This window comes from Bufo bufo, chromosome 4 (assembly GCF_905171765.1).
Source record: "Bufo bufo chromosome 4, aBufBuf1.1, whole genome shotgun sequence".
Taxonomy (NCBI): Eukaryota; Metazoa; Chordata; class Amphibia; order Anura; family Bufonidae; genus Bufo; species Bufo bufo.
The window spans coordinates 31,847,511-31,865,626 of NC_053392.1; the positions used below are offsets into that span (position 1 = coordinate 31,847,511).

Below are 18,116 nucleotides of genomic sequence, written 5' to 3' on the forward strand. Positions count from 1 at the left end.
AAGCTCCAGACTGATCGGGGCCGTGAGTTTATAAACAAACCTATGAGGCGTCTTTGTGAAACCTATAAAATACATCATTTTTTAACTACAAATGCTGTTAATGGTCGAACGTTTTAATAGAACGCTGAAAACTAAAATGTGTGGCTATCTTAGAGAACAATACACGTACAGGTACATCGACAAGTTACAAGTAGAGATGCCGCGAACATAAAATTTTCCGTTCGCGAACGCGAATTTCTGCAAGTGTTTACGAACGGGCGAACCGGGCGAACCACCATAGACTTCAATAGGCAGGCAAATTTTAAAACCCACAGGTACTCTTTCTGGCCACAATAGTAATGGAAAAGTTGTTTCAAGGGGACTAACACCTGGACTGTGGCATGCCGGAGGGGGATCCATGGCAAAACTCCCATGAAAAATTACGTAGTTGACGCAGAGTCGTGTTTTAATCCATAAAGGGCATAAATTACCTAACATTCCTAAATTGTTTGGAATAACGTGCTTTAAAACATCTAGTGTGTGTATACGATCAGGTATGATGTTGTATCGATCAGGAAGAGTAAGGGTTACACCCGCTTCACATTGACAGATCAAACTCTGACAGACCAAACTCCCCTTTTAACACACCGCAAACAACCGCAAACAGTCCATTTTAACAACCGCAAACTCCACATTTGCACAAGGTTGAATACCAAGCTAGCCATGTCCCGTTCCTTGTCCTCACTGACGTCATTGAAGATCTCTTCCTCCACCCAGCCATGTACAACACCAAGGGTCCCCGAAAGGTGACAACAAGCCCCCTGGGACGCCTGCTGTGGTTGGTCTTCCACCTCCTCAAAGCCACCTTCCTCCTCTGACTCCTCTTCTTCAGACTCCTCTGCGTTGCCGCAGGTCTAGCAATCGATGACGACAAGGCTGCTTCTGGTGGTGATGGTGACCACAACTCTTCCTCTTCATGCTCATCTACGGCCTGATCCAGCACTCTTCGCAGGGCACGCTCCAGAAAAAATGCATATGGGATGAGGTCGATGATGTTGCCTTGGGTTTGACTGACCAGGCTTGTCACCTCCGCAAAAGGACGCATGAGCCTACAGCCATTGTGCATGAGCATTCAGTAACGAGGCCCAAAAATACCCAGCTCCACAGAGGCTGTCCTCTTTTTTTTAAATAAAAAAAATCTGTTCTTACCAGTTTAATCTCTGTTTTGTCCCCTATCAGGGCCGGTGTATGGAATAGATTTTAGGACCAGGGAGATGGAAAAAGATGGTTGGTCGGTCCTCTTACTTCCAATTTGGGGTACTGCGCGTGCGCCATGCAATGTACTGTGCCACCCTATATGAGTGGTGTGTTAAGTAGTACTATTCTTATCCGTTTAATCCCTGTTAAGTACCCTATCTGGGGACGTGTATCAAATAGATTTTAGACAACCGCAAAGAGTTGCTTTTTATTTCTCTATGCGTCAATCTTGGTGTAGTGATGACCGTGCTCGTGCGCACGTTTTGGAGATTGCAGGCGATGGCGGTTTTTCAAAGCCTATGGTCGTGCTGAGGTAGTTCAGTGACAGTTAAGTGACCCAGAAAACAATGATTCTGCAGTGTGGGCCCATTGTTGGCCTAGTAGGCTTTAATGATCACCTTAGATGATCACAAAGAAAATTAATGTTTTTTCTATGAAAATTTTTCCAGCCGATCGCTTTTGGTCTGTTCACAATGAAGCAACGATCTTCTCATCTGGGGTGTGTGAACATTGCCAACACACTCATAGAGGTGATCGCTACATTGTGATACGCAAGCCCCTTCACCGCAACAAGGTAACGATCACGAAGGGGAATTGACACATGTATGTGCCTTTTTTTTGTTTTGTTTTTGCAGCCACAGGAGGCCAGAAAAATTAGGCATGTACACATGCCTGAAAAATTAAGTATTGTTGCAGCCGGTATTGATGTTTTCCAGGCAGAAAGTGCACTAAAACATTGCGGCTTGAACCCTAGTTGGTGGCGGAGAAGTCACGCAAGTCATCCGGCATGCAGAGATTAAATACAACAGCGTGTGGACAATTTTTAGCCCAAGGCATCTCATCAGGCCTTTTTTAGTCAAATGCATCCCCCACTGTCAGCCCCTTGGTAATCTAGACTTTTTTGACCTAGGCGACTTCTCTTCTCAGTGACAATACCTCCTACTGCGCTGAAGGTCCTTTCTGACAGGGCACTTGAAGCGGGGCAGGCCAGAAGTTCTATCGCAAATTGGGATAGCTCAGGCCACAGGTCAAGCCTGCACACCCAGTAGTCAAGGGGTTCATTGCTCCTCAGAGTGTCAATATCTGCAGTTAAGGTGAGGTAGTCTGCTACCTGTCGGTCGAGTCATTCTCTGAGGGTGGACCCGAAGGGCTGTGGCGATGTGTAGGACTTAAAAAGCTCTGCATGTCCTCCATCAACAACACGTCTGTAAAGCGTCCTGTCCTTGCCAGCGTGGTCGTGGGAGGAGGAGGATTACTTTCACCTCTTCCCCTGTTAGATTCCCGTTGTGCTGTGACATCACCCTTATACGCTGTGTAAAGCATACTTTTTAACTTGTTTTGGAACTGCTGCATCCTTTCCGACTTCCGGTAATTCGGTAACATTTCAGCCACTTTCTGCTTATACCGGGGATCTAGTAGCGTGGCCACCCAGTACAAGTCGTTCTCCTTCAGCCTTTTTATACAAGGGTCCCTCAACAGGCATGACAGCATGAAAGACCCCATTTGCACAAGGTTGAATGCCGAGCTCCTCATGCCCCGTTCCTCGTCCTCACTGATCTCATTGAAGGTCTGCTCTTCCCCCCAGCCACATACAACACCAAGGGTATCAGATAGGTGATAATGAGCACCCTGGGATGCCTGCTGTGGTTGATCTTCCTCCTCCTCAAAGCCACATTCCTCCTCTGACTTCTCTTCCTCAGACTCCTCTTCCAGCGTTGCCGCAGGTCCAGCAAGCGATGATGATATGGTTGTTTCTGGTGGTGATGGTGACCACAACTCTTCCTCTTCACGCTCATCTACGGCCTGATCCAGCACTCTTCGAAGGGAACGCTCAAGGAAGAAAACAAATGGGATGATGTCGCTGATAGTGCCTTCGGTGCTACTGACTAGGTTTGTCACCTCCTCAAAAGGACACATGAGCCTACAGGCATTGCGCATGAGCGTCCAGTACCGTGGCAAAAAAATACCCAGCTCTGCAGTGGCTGTCCTAGCACCCGGGTCATACAAATACTCGTTGACTGCTTTTTCTTGTTGGAACAGGCGGTCGAACATTAGGAGTGTTGAATTCCAATGTGTCGGGCTGTCGCAAATCAAGCGCCTCACTGGCATGTTGTTTCGCTGCTGAATATCGGAAAAGTGCGCCATGGCCGTGTAGGATTGCCTGAAATGGCCACACACCTTCCTGGCCTGCTTGAGGACGTCCTGCAAGCCTGGGTACTTATGTACAAAGCGTTGTACAATCAGATTCAACACATGTACCATGCACGGCACATGTGTCAACTAGCCCAAATTCAATGCAGCCAAAAAATTGCTTCCGTTGTCACACACCACTTTGCTGATCTCCAGTTGGTGCGGGGTCAGCCACTGATCCACCTGTGCGTTCAGGGCGGACAGGAGTGCTGGTCCGGTGTAACTCTCTGCTTTCAGGCAAGTCAACCCCAAGACGGCGTGACACTGTCGTATCCGGGATGTGGAATAGCCCCTGGGGAGCTGATGTGGTGCAGTTGATGTGGAGCAAGACGCAGCAGCAGAAGAGGACTCAGCCGAGGAGGTTAGCGAAGAGGATGGAGTAAGAGGAGTAGAGGAGGTGGCAGCAGGCCTGCCTGCAAGTCGTGGCGGTGTCACCAACTCCGCTGCAGAGCCACGCATTCCATGCTTGGCAGCCGTCAGCAGGTTTACCCAATGCGCAGTGTACGTGATATACCTGCCCTGACCGTGCTTTGCAGACCAGGTATCAGTGGTCAGATGGACCCTTGCCCCAACACTGTGTGTCAGACATGCCATGACTTCCTTTTCCACAATAGAGTACAGGTTGGGGATTGCGGTGTCCCAATAGCTACAAATTTTTTGAAGGCCTCAAACTCCACCAGCTTGTATGGTAAAAGCTGGCGGGCTAAGAGTTCCGACAAGCCAGCTGTCAGACACCGGGCAAGGGGGTGACTCTGTGACATTGGCTTCGTACGCTCAAACATTTCCTTGACAGACACCTGACTGTGGGCAGATGAGCAGGAACTACTCAAGGTGAGAGGCGGAGTGACGGGTGGTTGAGAGGGGGCAAGGAGGTCAGCAGTGGTTGACGTGGCTGAAGATGCTGGACCAGGAGGAGGATGGTGGCTTTGAGTTTGTGTGCTGATTGTACTCGTCATCATGTGTTGATCCCATAGGCGTTTGTGATGTGAGATCATGTGCCTTCGCAAAGCAGTTGTACCTAGGTGGGTGTTGGACTTCCCACGACTCCGTTTATTTTGGCACAGGTTGCAAATGGCATAGTTATTATCAGAGGCAGACACACCAAAAAAATGCCACACTGCTGAGCTTTGCAATGATGGCATTCTGGTGGTGGCAACAGCATGCGTTGATTGGCGTGCTGTCTGGCTGACCCCGGGTGCCGATACATGCTGTCTGACTGTGCAACTAGCTCCTTGCGACGACCTCCCCCTGCTTCCAACTCTCCTCCTCCTCTCTGTCTCCCCATCTGAACTTTCCCCTTGTTCTTCTCTTCGTGACCCACGTGACACCCACGGAGACATCGTCATCATCAACCGCTTCACTTGTATCTGACAACTCAGCAAAGGAAGCTGCAGCGGGTACAACATCATCATCACACCGTACGTCCATGTGTGAAATGCTGCCTGACTGAGACATATCCCTGTTATCTACATCCTCTGGCAATAATAGTTGCGCATCACTCATTTCTTCCAACTGATGTGTAAATAACTCCTCTGACAGATCAAGTGAAGCAGCTGTGGTGCTAGTGTTGGTGGTGGCGGCAGGCGGGCGAGTGGTAACTTGAGAGGTGCCCGAAGCTGAGCTTGAGGAGGATGGTGCGTCAAGGTTCCGAGCGGAATCTGTAGAAGATTGGGTGTCCTGTGTTAGCCAGTCAACTATGTCCTCAGAACTTTTCGAGTTCAGGGTACGTGGCCTCTGAACACTGGGCATTATTCTAGGGCCAAAGGGAATCACAGCACCACGATGGCCCCTGCGCGGTGGCCTGCCTCTGCCTGTCATTTTTTTTAGATTAGTTGTACTATGCGTGCAAGCTACTGTGACATCAGATATGAGTGGTGGCACTGTGCACTGGCAGTAGTTGGCACAGTACACGCTGACGCTGTAGGCCTGACACACACGCTTGCAGGCAACTAACTGCAATTATATTACAGTCAAAATTGCTTTTTTTTTTTAAACATAATCTACCAGATATGAGTGGTGGCACTGTGCACTGGCAGTATTTGGCACAGTACACGCTGACGCTGTAGGCCTGACACACACACGCCTGCAGTCAACTAACTGCAATTATATTACAGTCAAAATAGCTTCTTTTTTTTATGTAATCTACTGTGACACCAGATATGAGTGGTGGCACTGTGCACTGGCAGTAGTTGGCACAGTACACACTGACGCTGTAGGCCTGACACACACGCTTGCAGGCAACTAACTGCAATTATATTACAGTCAAAATTGCAGTTTTTTTTTAAATGTAATCTACTGTGACACCAGATATGAGTGGTGGCACTGTGCACTGGCAGTAGTTGGCACAGTACACACTGACGCTGTAGGCCTGACACACATGCTTGCAGGCAACTAACTGCAATTATATTACAGTCAAAATTGCAGTTTTTTTTTTAATGTAATCTACTGTGACACCAGATATGAGTGGTGGCACTGTGCACTGGCAGTAGTTCGCACAGTACACACTGACGCTGTAGGCCTGACACACATGCTTGCAGGCAACTAACTGCAATTATATTACAGTCAAAATTGCAGTTTTTTTTTTAATGTAATCTACTGTGACACCAGATATGAGTGGTGGCACTGTGCACTGGCAGTAGTTGGCACAGTACACACTGACGCTGTAGGCCTGACACACATGCTTGCAGGCAACTAACTGCAATTATATTACAGTCAAAATTGCAGGTTTTTTTAAAATGTAATCTACTGTGACACCAGATATGAGTGGTGGCACTGTGCACTGGCAGTAGTTCGCACAGTACACACTGACGCTGTAGGCCTGACACACATGCTTGCAGGCAACTAACTGCAATTATATTACAGTCAAAATTGCTGTTTTTTTTTTTAAATGTAATCTACTATGACACCAGATATGAGTGACACTGTGGGGACTGTGCACTGGCAGTAGTTCGCACAGTAAACGCTGACGCTGTAGGCCTGACACACACGCTTGCAGGCAACTAACTGCAATTATATTACAGTCAAAAAAGTTAATTTTTAAAAAAATGTATTCTACTGTGACACCAGATATGAGTGGTGGCACTGGGCAAGTGGCACAGTATTCGCTGTGGGCCTGACACACACTCTGGCAGGCAACTACAATTGGATTACAGAGGGGGGGGGGAAAGCAGACTGATGTACTAGCCCTAAAAAGGGCTTTTTGGGGTGCTGTCAGGACTCTGTCCTTACAGCAGATCAGATGAGTCTTTCAGGACTGGAGTGGATACTGAATACACTGGCCTAGCTATCGATTTCCCTATTAAATCAGCAGCAGCTGCACTGTCCCTCCTCTCACTAAGAATGCAGCTTCCGAATCAATCTAAAATGGATGCTGTCCAGGAGGTGGGAGGGTCTGGGAGGGAGGGTCTGCTGCTGATTGGCTGGAATGTGTCTGCTGACTGTGATGTACAGGGTCAAAGTTTGCTCAATGATGACAAATAGGGGGCGGACCGAACATCGCATATGTTCGCCCGCCGTGGCGAATGCGAACAAGCGATGTTCGCCGGCGAATAGTTCGGGACATCTCTATCCATGGTGCCACACCAACACTTTGACAAAAGAGACTGGTTTGTTCTAGCTACCTGCCTCAGCTACTACTCTGATGCTGCCACCCGCTTGATGCCATACATCTGATGCCAATTGCTCCTTCTTTTACCCACCTTCGTCAGCGGGTACTGGTATTGCCATCCACCGCCCCACTCTCATTGGGTCACTTTTTGGTCTCCTGATGCAGCTGCTGCTATCTCCACACTATGTCACCTTGCCACTCTGTGGTATTCTGATTCTGTTGCTGCTACTGCCATCTCCACACTATGTCACCTTGCCACTCTGTGGTATCCTGATGCTGATGCTGCCATCTCTGCACTATATCACCTTGCCACTCTGTGGTATCCTGATGCTGCTGCTGGCTTATCCACACTATTTTACCTTGCCATTGTATGGTATTCTGATGCTGCTGCTGCCTTATCCACACTATGTCACCTAACCACTCTGTGGTATCCTGATGATGCTGCTGCTGCCATCTCCACACTATGTCACCTTGCCACTCTGTGGTTTCCTGATGCTGCTGCCTTATTCATACTATGTCACCTTGCCATTTTGTGGTATCCTAATGCTGCTGCTGCTATCTCCACAATATGTTACTTTGCCACTCTGTGGTATCCTTATGCTTCTGCTGTTGCCACCTCCAGACCCCCACATTGGGCCACTCTGTGGTCTCCTCATGCAGCCGGGCACCTTCCTCCAGATTCGGTCATTGTTCCACTCGGTGGCCTTGTCATACTGCTGCCAACTCCAGAATCGGTCATTGTGCCACTAGGTGGTCTCCTCATACTGCTTCCACCTCCAGACCCTGTCATTGGGCCACTCTGTGGTCTTCTCATGCTGCTTCCACCTAACCATTATGTCATATGTAGGTCCACTCTGTGAACTTCTCATGCTGTTCCCACCCTCCCCACTTCATGACTGGGCCACTATTTTGCCTTTCGGCCTGGCTGACATCTTGATTTATTTGACCTTTCCTCTGATCTGTCAGAAGGAAGGAAAAAAGGGAAGGCACAACGGATCCTGTCTGTGTCGCAGCTGTAAGGCCTGTATGGTCCGATCAGAATTGGCTTCTCTTTTGGTAGCTAAAAGCAGGAGTGGGTACAAAACACAGAAGACATGCAAATATTCCATCCACGTGTCATCTCTGTTTTAGATCCACTCCTGTTTTTTTTTAGCATTAGCAATGCTGATGGATTATTGAGCAAATGCTGACCGAGTGAAGGCATATGCTCCAGAAACAGGATCCGTTATTTGTGGGTTATTGTTCTGACGGATCAGAGAAAGGACAAATTAATCAGTGACGTCAACACAAACTTACAGCTGACACCCTCTCCACTCTGCCGGGGGGCTCTACTTGTATAAGTGTTTAATAGAACAGGTTCTGTAGACATCTATGTGGAATCAGCTGACGACGGAGTAAAAGGTGTGCGCTTCTTCTTGGCACTAACATCGACCTGTAAGGCTGAGTTCATACTTGAGTTATTTGGTCAGTTTTGGCCCCATGACTGCCAAAATAAGTGAAGTGTGCAGTGATTCTAAGAGTGAAATAATTTACGGTATTATTTCACTACCAAAGTAGACTCCCTATGCATGTTACTGCAAGGCACAGTGTTCTACACCACTATAAAGGCTCTCAGCAGCCAGGAAAGAGCTGCTTTTTAACATAATTCACTGCATACATATTCGTATAGAACCAAATTTTTCCCGAGCAAAAAATTGCTTATCTCTATTCAAGACGCTGCCTTCTGTCGTGCGTGGTGATTAACTTTTTCCATCTCAGCCTAAGCACGATGAGATGGAGATCCTTGACCTAGACAATGATATCAAATTTATTTGTGGGTACAAAAGACAAACCCTTTTTCAGTACGGCAACCTCATCAGCAATGAGGGACCTTTGAGATAAATTAATAATCTGCATTTCATCTGAAGCACCAGGGAACAGAGATGGACATACAGTGACTATTTCCTCTCTCTCAATAAGTAATTGTATAGCAGAGGACTCCTGCCTAAAAAATTTGTTTGTGGGTAGGTACCTCTCAACCTCCTCCCTCTATGCCTTCCTCTGCCACGGTTGGTGACAGATGCACTGGACTATCCCAGACCCTGTCTAATAGCCTCCCCTTCTGTTTTGCCCTCTGAGGACGATGGTTCTATATCAATTTCTAGAACCTTACTCTTTTTCGTCCCATAATCAAAGATACAACCTTCTTGGAAGTCGGTAGTATCTCTTACATACTGGAAGTGCTTTCTCTCTTTTAATTGAGAAGTTAATTTCTCAATGTTCTGTTGAAGCAGGGATTCTTTCGGGGAAAAATCTAGCTTGGTAGAGAACTTTTTTACCACCTCAATTTGTTCATGCAGGGCTACCGTATTCCTTTCAAAAACCTTACGTTCCTCTCCTACCAATAAGGTCATTAGCCAGAGAGAAGAATCAATTCACTCCCACCTTAACAGAAACTATGGGGAATGTATCCGAGTAAGTGAAGTAGAGGGATTCTCAATCCCCGTAGAACGATCTTAAGCTTGAGATAAGTCTCAAGTGACTGGATCTCCCACCACCATCTAGTGTGGTCCTTATAAACATTTGTGAGAAACTAGAAGGAGCTCAAAATACTGGGTGACTTGGTCTCTGTGGGCAGTTGAGCATCTGAAAAGAGACATTTTAACCTCACCACCCCAACTTGCAATATCCAGTCCTCCCGCCAAAAATTCTGCCATGGCTGTTCTTAAATAATAATAATAATTAAATATTGTCTCAAGTGATAATTCTCAATGATGCAGGTACGCACCCTTACATTAATTGACTAATAACACAACTAGAAGGGATGCTAAAAAAAATCAAAGACAAAATTCATTTTGGGAAATGTGTTCATCTCTACACTTCTATTAATTAATGATATGATTACTCCATGTTGTATTGACATTGGATTCCTAGAAAGGAATTAATATAATTAGAGATGAGCAAATTTCTTAAAGGGAACCTGTCACCTCCCAAAACCATCCCAAGCCATCAGCAGTACCTGCGTGTAGCCAGCAGTGTGTTTCTGATGATGCCTTTCTTCCTGAAGGCAGATGCAGCAAAAGTACTGAAAACCTTGTTTTATCCCCTGCTGACACGCTACTCCAGACATGCTTGAAGTCAAAGAGGCAGCGGCCTCCTTGCTTTAAGTCACAGTAACCACGCCCCCGTCCCTGCCCCTTCGCTGTGACTGACAGCGCTCATGCACGAGAGTTAGGCTGCCTTTGCCGAACAGCTGGCTGTCAGTCACAGCGAAGGGGCAGGGAATTGAATTTATCCTGAAATTCGGATCGAATTCCACTTCATGGGATTTGATTAGCTCATCTCTAGATATAATCCTTGGAGACCTCAGACCAATTTTCAGGCCAGTGGTAGCATCTTTGATTCATGTAGAATCAATTCAGAATAGAATTAACATGTGGAACAACTTGGTGAATCGAACACTATACAAATTTGAAGAAGTTCTTTCATTTCTATTTTGAGGAATTGAACACAAAATTTATGTTGGGAAGCTTGTTTATGTCTACATTTCTAGAAATAATTGATGACATTACTTATGCTGTATTGGCAGTAAAGTGTGTGAAAAGGATGGAAACAGTCCTAGGAGCCCTTTCAATTTGGCTCAAATTTATTTCTACCCGGATCGAATCTGACAGCAGCTTTGTATGAATTGGACCCAAAATAGCCAAAAGAGATTTTGATAAATTTACTCAATGTCTACTTAACATTTAAATTGTCTTCCGAAGTTTTTTAAAGGCTTCTTTGACATCTTTATTTCTCAAACTGTATATCAGAGGGTTTAGGGAGGGCGCTGCTCCTCCATAAAAAATGGCAATATACTTGTTTGCAGATGCGAAGTTGCTTGATGGTGCCATGAACATGGTAATAATAATTGTTCCATAGAACATAATGACAACAGTGATATGAGAAACACAGGTAGAAAATGCTTGAGACCTCCCGGAACGGATCTTTAATACTGAATAAATTATGCAAATGTAAGAGACCACAATAAAGACAAAAGGAAGTAAAAGTGTGAATAAACTTGTAACAACGATGCCTTTGCTATAAAATGAGATGTCTCCACACGCTAACCTCAGGACGGCAGTTAATTCACAAATAAAATGGTCGATTTTATTTTCTCTACAGAACACAAGAGGTTTTGAGATCATGGGAATAGTTGTCAACATAAAATTTCCAACACATAAAATGACTGTGATGTTGGTGCAGACCTTCCGATTCATAATGACGGTATAATATAAAGGAAAGCAGATCGCTATATACCGATCATACGCCATCACTGCCAGTAATATGCACTCTGTCTGTCCAAGGAAAACTCCAGTATTGATTTGTGCTAGACACCCAATGACGGAAATACTCCTCTTTCTAGAAAATATATTAATTATTGCTTTTGGAAGACCACTTGATGAGTAGCCCATATCTACAAAGGATAAATTACAGAGGAAATAATACATAGGTGTGTGCATCTTAGCGCTGATAATAACAATGAAGATCAAAAAACTGTTTCCCAAAATAGCTGAGATGTAAAAAAGTATGAACAAAATGAAAAGCAAAATTCTTATCTGTAGACTTTGCGAATACCCAATAAAAATAAATTCAGTCAGGTGGGTCTGATTGGCGAGAATCATATTGCCATCATGAAATTTTTCCCCTACATAGAGAAAACACAACAATGCTTATTCTCTCTTAAGTACAGGATAAAACACCCAGGAGCTTGAGGGGATATGATTACAGTAGAAATAATAGGATTCTAGCCATGTACATTATTCACGAGGCGGTGAACAACATCCATTTTCGATCTCAATTAAACAGAACTGTCTTGTTGGTCGGCCCTCAAGCACCAGTCTTATCACCAGTTGGGTTTTTTGCTTTTGTGTTAAGGTGACTGAATTAACCTGCTATAATGTCCTTGATGGAATTATGCCTAGCTTTTATCATCTGTCCTGTGTTTTCATGTTCTTGGTATGAGAAAATACTGTATTTTATTTAATATCCGAGTCATGTATCAAGGCCTATTTAAAGGGTCAAACATTGCTTATAGGATACCTGCCTTACATCTGGTGGCATTAGAGGCACAGTTTGTTAAGAGCTCATTTGCAGCCCTTTATTTCCACACTTTACAAAGAAATGGATCAGTAGAGCATACAGGGACTAACATTAAAGCAACATGATTACAAAATAAATATACACAAAAAAAATTGTTTACAGTTAGAGCACCTAGCACATCAAAAAAAGTATTTTTTACTTAAAATGTTTGCATAAAAACATTTAATCACATTTAATCAAACAATGTATTATAAATCCCCCAGATTATATTCACAATACATTCATAAATCTATAGAACTGGTCCTTCTACAATGCGGAGCTCACGCATGAAATATTAAAAATAATAATAATGTGGTTGTACACTAGTATTTGGTCGTGTGTTCTGTGTTTCACCAAAATTTCCTTTTACCATATATCTTTATATTAGGTAGTTCATTCATCTAATATGGGCAGATAATATAATGTCCGTGCCTCTTTGTTGCAGTCTTATTCACATTAGTGCTGCTTGTAACTTTAGGCACTTATATACGTGTCAGAATTAGGCTACTGAGCACAGTCAACCTGTTGGGTAATCAAAGCAATTCAGACTTTCAGGTTGCGGTTAAGGCCGTTTGTATACAAAAATATCGAGTGTTACTCACGGCCCCCTGCGATTCTTCTGTCGGCTTATGTTCCGGTCTCCTAGTGCCTCAGCGTGACTATTTCCTGTGTTTGTTGCAGCATGCTGCGAGTTATTTACTGCTGTCATTCTGATTACGCAGTGCAGGTCTCCGCTCGCCCTTCTGCCGGCTGTGTCTTTTTTCCAGCGCATGTGTACTGAGCTTAGCGGGACGCCGACTTCGATTGTAGATAATGTTCCTGCTTGCTTTGTTTGTGGTGTGATCCTGTACACACTGTCCTTTCACAACCGCCACCAGACACGTTTCAGTACACGTACACGTATGTACCTTCCTCAGTAGTGCACAATTCCAAATGAAAATAAAATCCACCATTAGGATCATTTTTGAACAGATTCAAGTGAAATATAAAACATGGACCAGATTTTCCTATCATAGAATCAGGTCCTCCATTTGCGTTATGATTAGGTTCTTGCACATAATCCCCAATTCACATAATGCATTTTTATAATCAAAACAAATCATTGATGGCATAGTGATATAAATATAAATATATATGATTCCATAGGTCTCAAGATATCGCAAATTTATCATACAATCACACATTGTATGTGTATTATGGTATCTTTCCTAGTTGGCCTTTTATTGATTTTCAGTTATTAATTATTGGTTATTTTTAATTTTATTGGTATTATATACCCTCGTAAGTTTCAATGTACCTGTTAGTGAGGTTAATAAATAAAATTAGCTAAAATAAATGACAAAAAAGTATTAAAATAAAAATTAAATAAAAATGCTAGTTAAAATATAAGTGGAAATGGGATCATCTGCACTGTTGTTACACTGGGCGAGGGTGTGGACGCAGAATCCATCAGTGAGATAAATTAAAACATGACACTGATGGATAATGCGATTCACACCACCACCCTATTTTATAGAAATCCAAAAACTTCCAATGCTGAGTTGAGACCTCTTGGTATCAGGGACCTGAAGTCATATATTTTTTTTTATTCACACCTGGACATTTGGGAAACAAAGTTACCTCCTCTCCAATTTTCAGTCACTGTTTCAAATGCCATATATTTTAAACCACATGGGTTACTGTTATGATGTTTTTTAAAGTGATCGGATAGACTATGTTTTTTATATCCTTTTTTTATATTATTAATGTGTTCGGCAATTCTTGTTTTTAGAGTCCTTTTGGTTCTTCCTACGTATTGCATAGAACACTGACATTCTATCAAGTAAATTACTGCCTTAGTATTACATGTGAGCAGTTGTTTTATTTCCATTGGTAGTGATTTGCTGTGGATTTGACTATGTTAATTCTCCTCTGAAAATTGGTTTGTTTACAGTTAGAGCACCTAGCACATCGAAAGAAACCTTTTAATGACATCCAATACTGGATGTTACTTTTTTGTCATTAGGGTTTCTTACGGTTGGTGCTATTTGTAATCCAAGATTTGACGCTTTAGTATATACTATGGGTGGTCTTGTCGGGGTTATGGGTCCCAAAACCTTATCATATTTTAGCAGGTGCCAGTGTCTTTGAATTATATTTGATACCTGTTTATAACTGGTATTAAATGGTAATACTAGTTTGCAATTGTCTACTTCTGTATTTCTGTCTATTATAGGTTTTGAATTAAAAAAATAATAATTCTGTCCAATTTTTTTAATTCATTAAGGGATTTTTCCAACATATGTAATTTGGTAATTTTTCTCCCAAAACTGTATAGTTAATTGTTCAGCCTGTTTCTCAAAAAGTTCAACTTTGGTGCAATTTCTTTTTATAGGACGATATTGGCTTTTTGGAACATTTAGCAGCCATCTTCGTAGATGGCAGCCAGATTTTAAAATAAAGCTGTTCTTAGCTACCTCCTTTTGATAGGTGATACATATGAATGATTCAGCTTGCTTCTCTATTTTTACATCCAAAAACTCTACAGATTTATTATTGATATTAGGTGTGAATTTTAGATTGTACTGTTTGGAATTGATCGCCCCTATGAATTCCACTAGTGATTGATGTGATCCTTCCCAGATGAAGAGAATGTCATCTATATATCTGCACAATAGCATCAGTTCCGCCTCCAGTCTGGGACCAATGATGTCCTGTTCCCATGCCGCCATGAAAAAAAAAATAGTGTAGCTAGGGGCGAACCTGGCACCCATGGCAGTGCCAGTAATCTGTAAATAATACTTTGAATTAAAATAAAAAATAATTGTGGCACAGTACAAAATCAATGCCATCGAGTACAAAATCTATTTCATCCAGAGCCAACTTGTTTGCTTGTCTGAGAATTTTTGATACAGCTTCAATTCCTTGTTTGTAGTTGATGCTTGTGTAAAGTGCACTTACATCTAATGTTGCTAATATCCAGTGGGGTTGACAAACCATTTTTTCCAATAAATTAACTAATGTTGTAGTATCTTTTAAATGTAATGGAGTGTCTGCAACATAAGGTTGTAAAAATCTGTCCAAGTATTGGAACTGATTAGATGTCACTGACCCTATGCCGGAAATAATTGCTCTCCCGGGGGGATTCAAGGGGTCCTTGTGAACTTTGGGAATGGAGTAAAAAACTGGGAGTCTGCACGGAGTCCCCAAAATAAAATCAAACTCATATTTATTAAGTATTCCGCTGTGATAGGCCTTTTCACACATATTAGTCAATTGGTTATAATATTCTTCCCTATGATCTTTTTCAAGTGGGATATAAGTACTGTTGTCTGCCAATTGTCTCAGGCATTCTGCTTCATACTTTGCAGTATCCTGGGCAATTATAGTCCCTCCCTTATGGGTTGGGCGTATTGTTACTTTTTGATTGTGTTGGAGTTCTTGTATTGTTTTCCTCTCAGTATAAAATAAGTTTTTTATTGTTGTTTTATGACTATTATTCATTTTTCTAATATCTGCCTCTACTGCTCCTCTAAAAGCAGCCATTTCTTTTCCAATTTCATGATGTGGCTATAATTTGGATTTTAATTTGACTTCTACATGGTGGTAGCTTGATGTAGATCCACTGTCACATAATATAAAAAAATTTAGAAAGTTACAACATCATTTTTTTATATACTTCTCCAATCCGATATATGTATCAAATTTATTCAACTGGATACTTGGTGCAAACTTAAGGCCTTCGTTGAGCAATTTTTTATGATTGTCTGTTAATGAAATAGTACTTAAATTCATTATATTGTCTTTTATGGTTTCCCTAATTTATGACTTGGGCCTTCTATGGGTTCCTCATCTTCGTGTTCTCTTTTTCGACTGACCTGTGTTGGTTGTATTATTTGCTGTGTCATTAGTGTTGGTTGAGTAATACTTGTTCTTTCATTGGTGTCAGTGTTTCCAGTGTTTGATGTATGAGATGAGGATTTAGTGGTGGTTTGGGAAAAGAGAAAGTCCATGGTATGTGAGACTGAGTCCCTATTTTAGTCTGTGTTTGTGGAATTATCTGTGCTGGTGTGTGCTGTGATTTGTGATGCATTTTTGTATAATTTTTCTTGATTTCTTTTTGGGACGCAATACCAACACCAAAAAGGAAACAAGGAAAATTATACAAAAATGTGTCACAAATCACAGCACACAACAGCACAGAGACAATCATAAAAAATTGCTCAACAAAGGCCTTAAGTTTGCACCAAGTATCCAGTTGAATAAATTTGATACATATATCGGAGTGGAGAAGTATATAAAAAAAATTATGCTGTAAAAAATACTTCCTAAAAAATCCGATATTATGTAACAGTGGATCTACATCAAGCTACCACCTTGTAGAAGTCAAATTAAAATCCAAACTATACCCACGTCATTAAATTGGAAAAGAAATGGCTGCTTTTAGAGGAGCAGTAGAGGCAGATATTAGAAAAATGAACAATAGTCATAAAACAACAATAAAAAACATAACTTTTACTGAGAGGAAAACAATACAAAAACTCCAACACAATCAGGAGATAACAATACGCCAATAAGGGAGGGGCTATAGTTGTCCAGGATACTGAAAAGTATGAAGCAGAATGCAGACAACACTATCCCACTTGGCAGATAACAGTATCCCACTTGAAAAAGATCCTAGGGAAGAATATTATAACCAATTGACTAATATGTGTGAAAAGGCCTATCACAGCTTAATACTTAATAAATAATTAGATTTTATTTTGGGGACTCCGTGCAGACTCACAGTTTTTTACTCCATTCCCAAAGTTCACAAGGAGCCCTTGAATCCCTCTAGGAGACTAATAATTTCCAGGATTGAAGCTGTATCAAAAATTCTCAGACAAGCAAACAAGTTGGCTCCGGATCAAATAGATTTTGTAATGGATGGCATTGATTTTGTACTGTGCCACAATTATTTTTATTTTTATTCAAAGTATTATTTACAGATTACTGGCACTGCCATGGGCACAAGGTTTGCCCCTAGCTATGCCAATTTATTCATGGCGGCATGGGAACATGACATCATTGATCCCAGACTGGGGGTGGACCTGGTACTATGGCGCAGATATATAGATGACATCCTCCTCATCTGGGAGGGATCGCATCAATCTCTAATGGAATTCATGCTGGGGATCAATTCCAAACAGTACAATCTAAAATTCACACCTAATATCAATAATAAATCTGTAGAGTTTTTGGATGTAAAAATAGAGAAGCAAGCTGATTCATTTACATGTAGTACCTATCAAAAGACAGTAGCAAAGAACAGCTTCAATTTAAAATCTAGCTGCCATCTACCAAGATGGCTGCTAAATGTTCCAAAAAGCCAATATCGTCATATAAAAAGAAATTGCACCAAAGTTAAACATTTTGAGAAACAAGCTGAAAAATTAACTGTACAGTTTTTGGAGAAAAATCAAATTTTTACATATGTTGGAAAAATCCTTTAATGGAGTAAAAGATTCGGACAGAACTACATTTTTTCATTCAAAACCGATAATAGACAGAAATACAGAAGTATACCAATGAGATTGTAAATCAGGGCAAAAACAAAATTTATTCTTATTCTTTTCACAGTCTTGCGCGATAAGTCAATGCTGGCGACAACATCCAGGAGATCATTCCGTATAAGCACCACGTCTGCAGCTTCAATGGCTACATCTGTCCCGGTCCCTATGGCAATCCCCACATTGGCCATGGCCAGAGCAGGAGAGTCATTTATTCCATCGCCCACCAGACAATTGCAAACTAGTATTACCATTTAATACCAGTTATAAAAAGTGTCCTACTAAAAGAGGATAAAGTTTTGGGACCCATAATCCCGACAAGACCACCTATAGTACATACTAAAGCGCCAAATCTTGGATTACAAATAGCATCAACCGTAAGAAAGTAACATCTAGTATTGGATGTCATTAAAAGGTTTCTTTCGATGTGCTAGGTGCTTTAACTGTAAACAAAC

The 18,116-nt window shown here is 42.2% G+C and overlaps 1 long non-coding RNA gene across 1 annotated transcript; it reads left to right on the top strand.

The window, feature by feature from the left end:
• The first annotated feature begins 5,504 nt into the window (after positions 1–5,504).
• On the top strand, positions 5,505–17,884 carry LOC120996950. The gene is made up of 3 exons (XR_005777997.1): positions 5,505–5,514; positions 13,845–13,849; positions 17,670–17,884. It is a non-coding gene; the product is annotated as an uncharacterized LOC120996950 (long non-coding RNA).
• Positions 17,885–18,116: the final 232 nt, after the last annotated feature.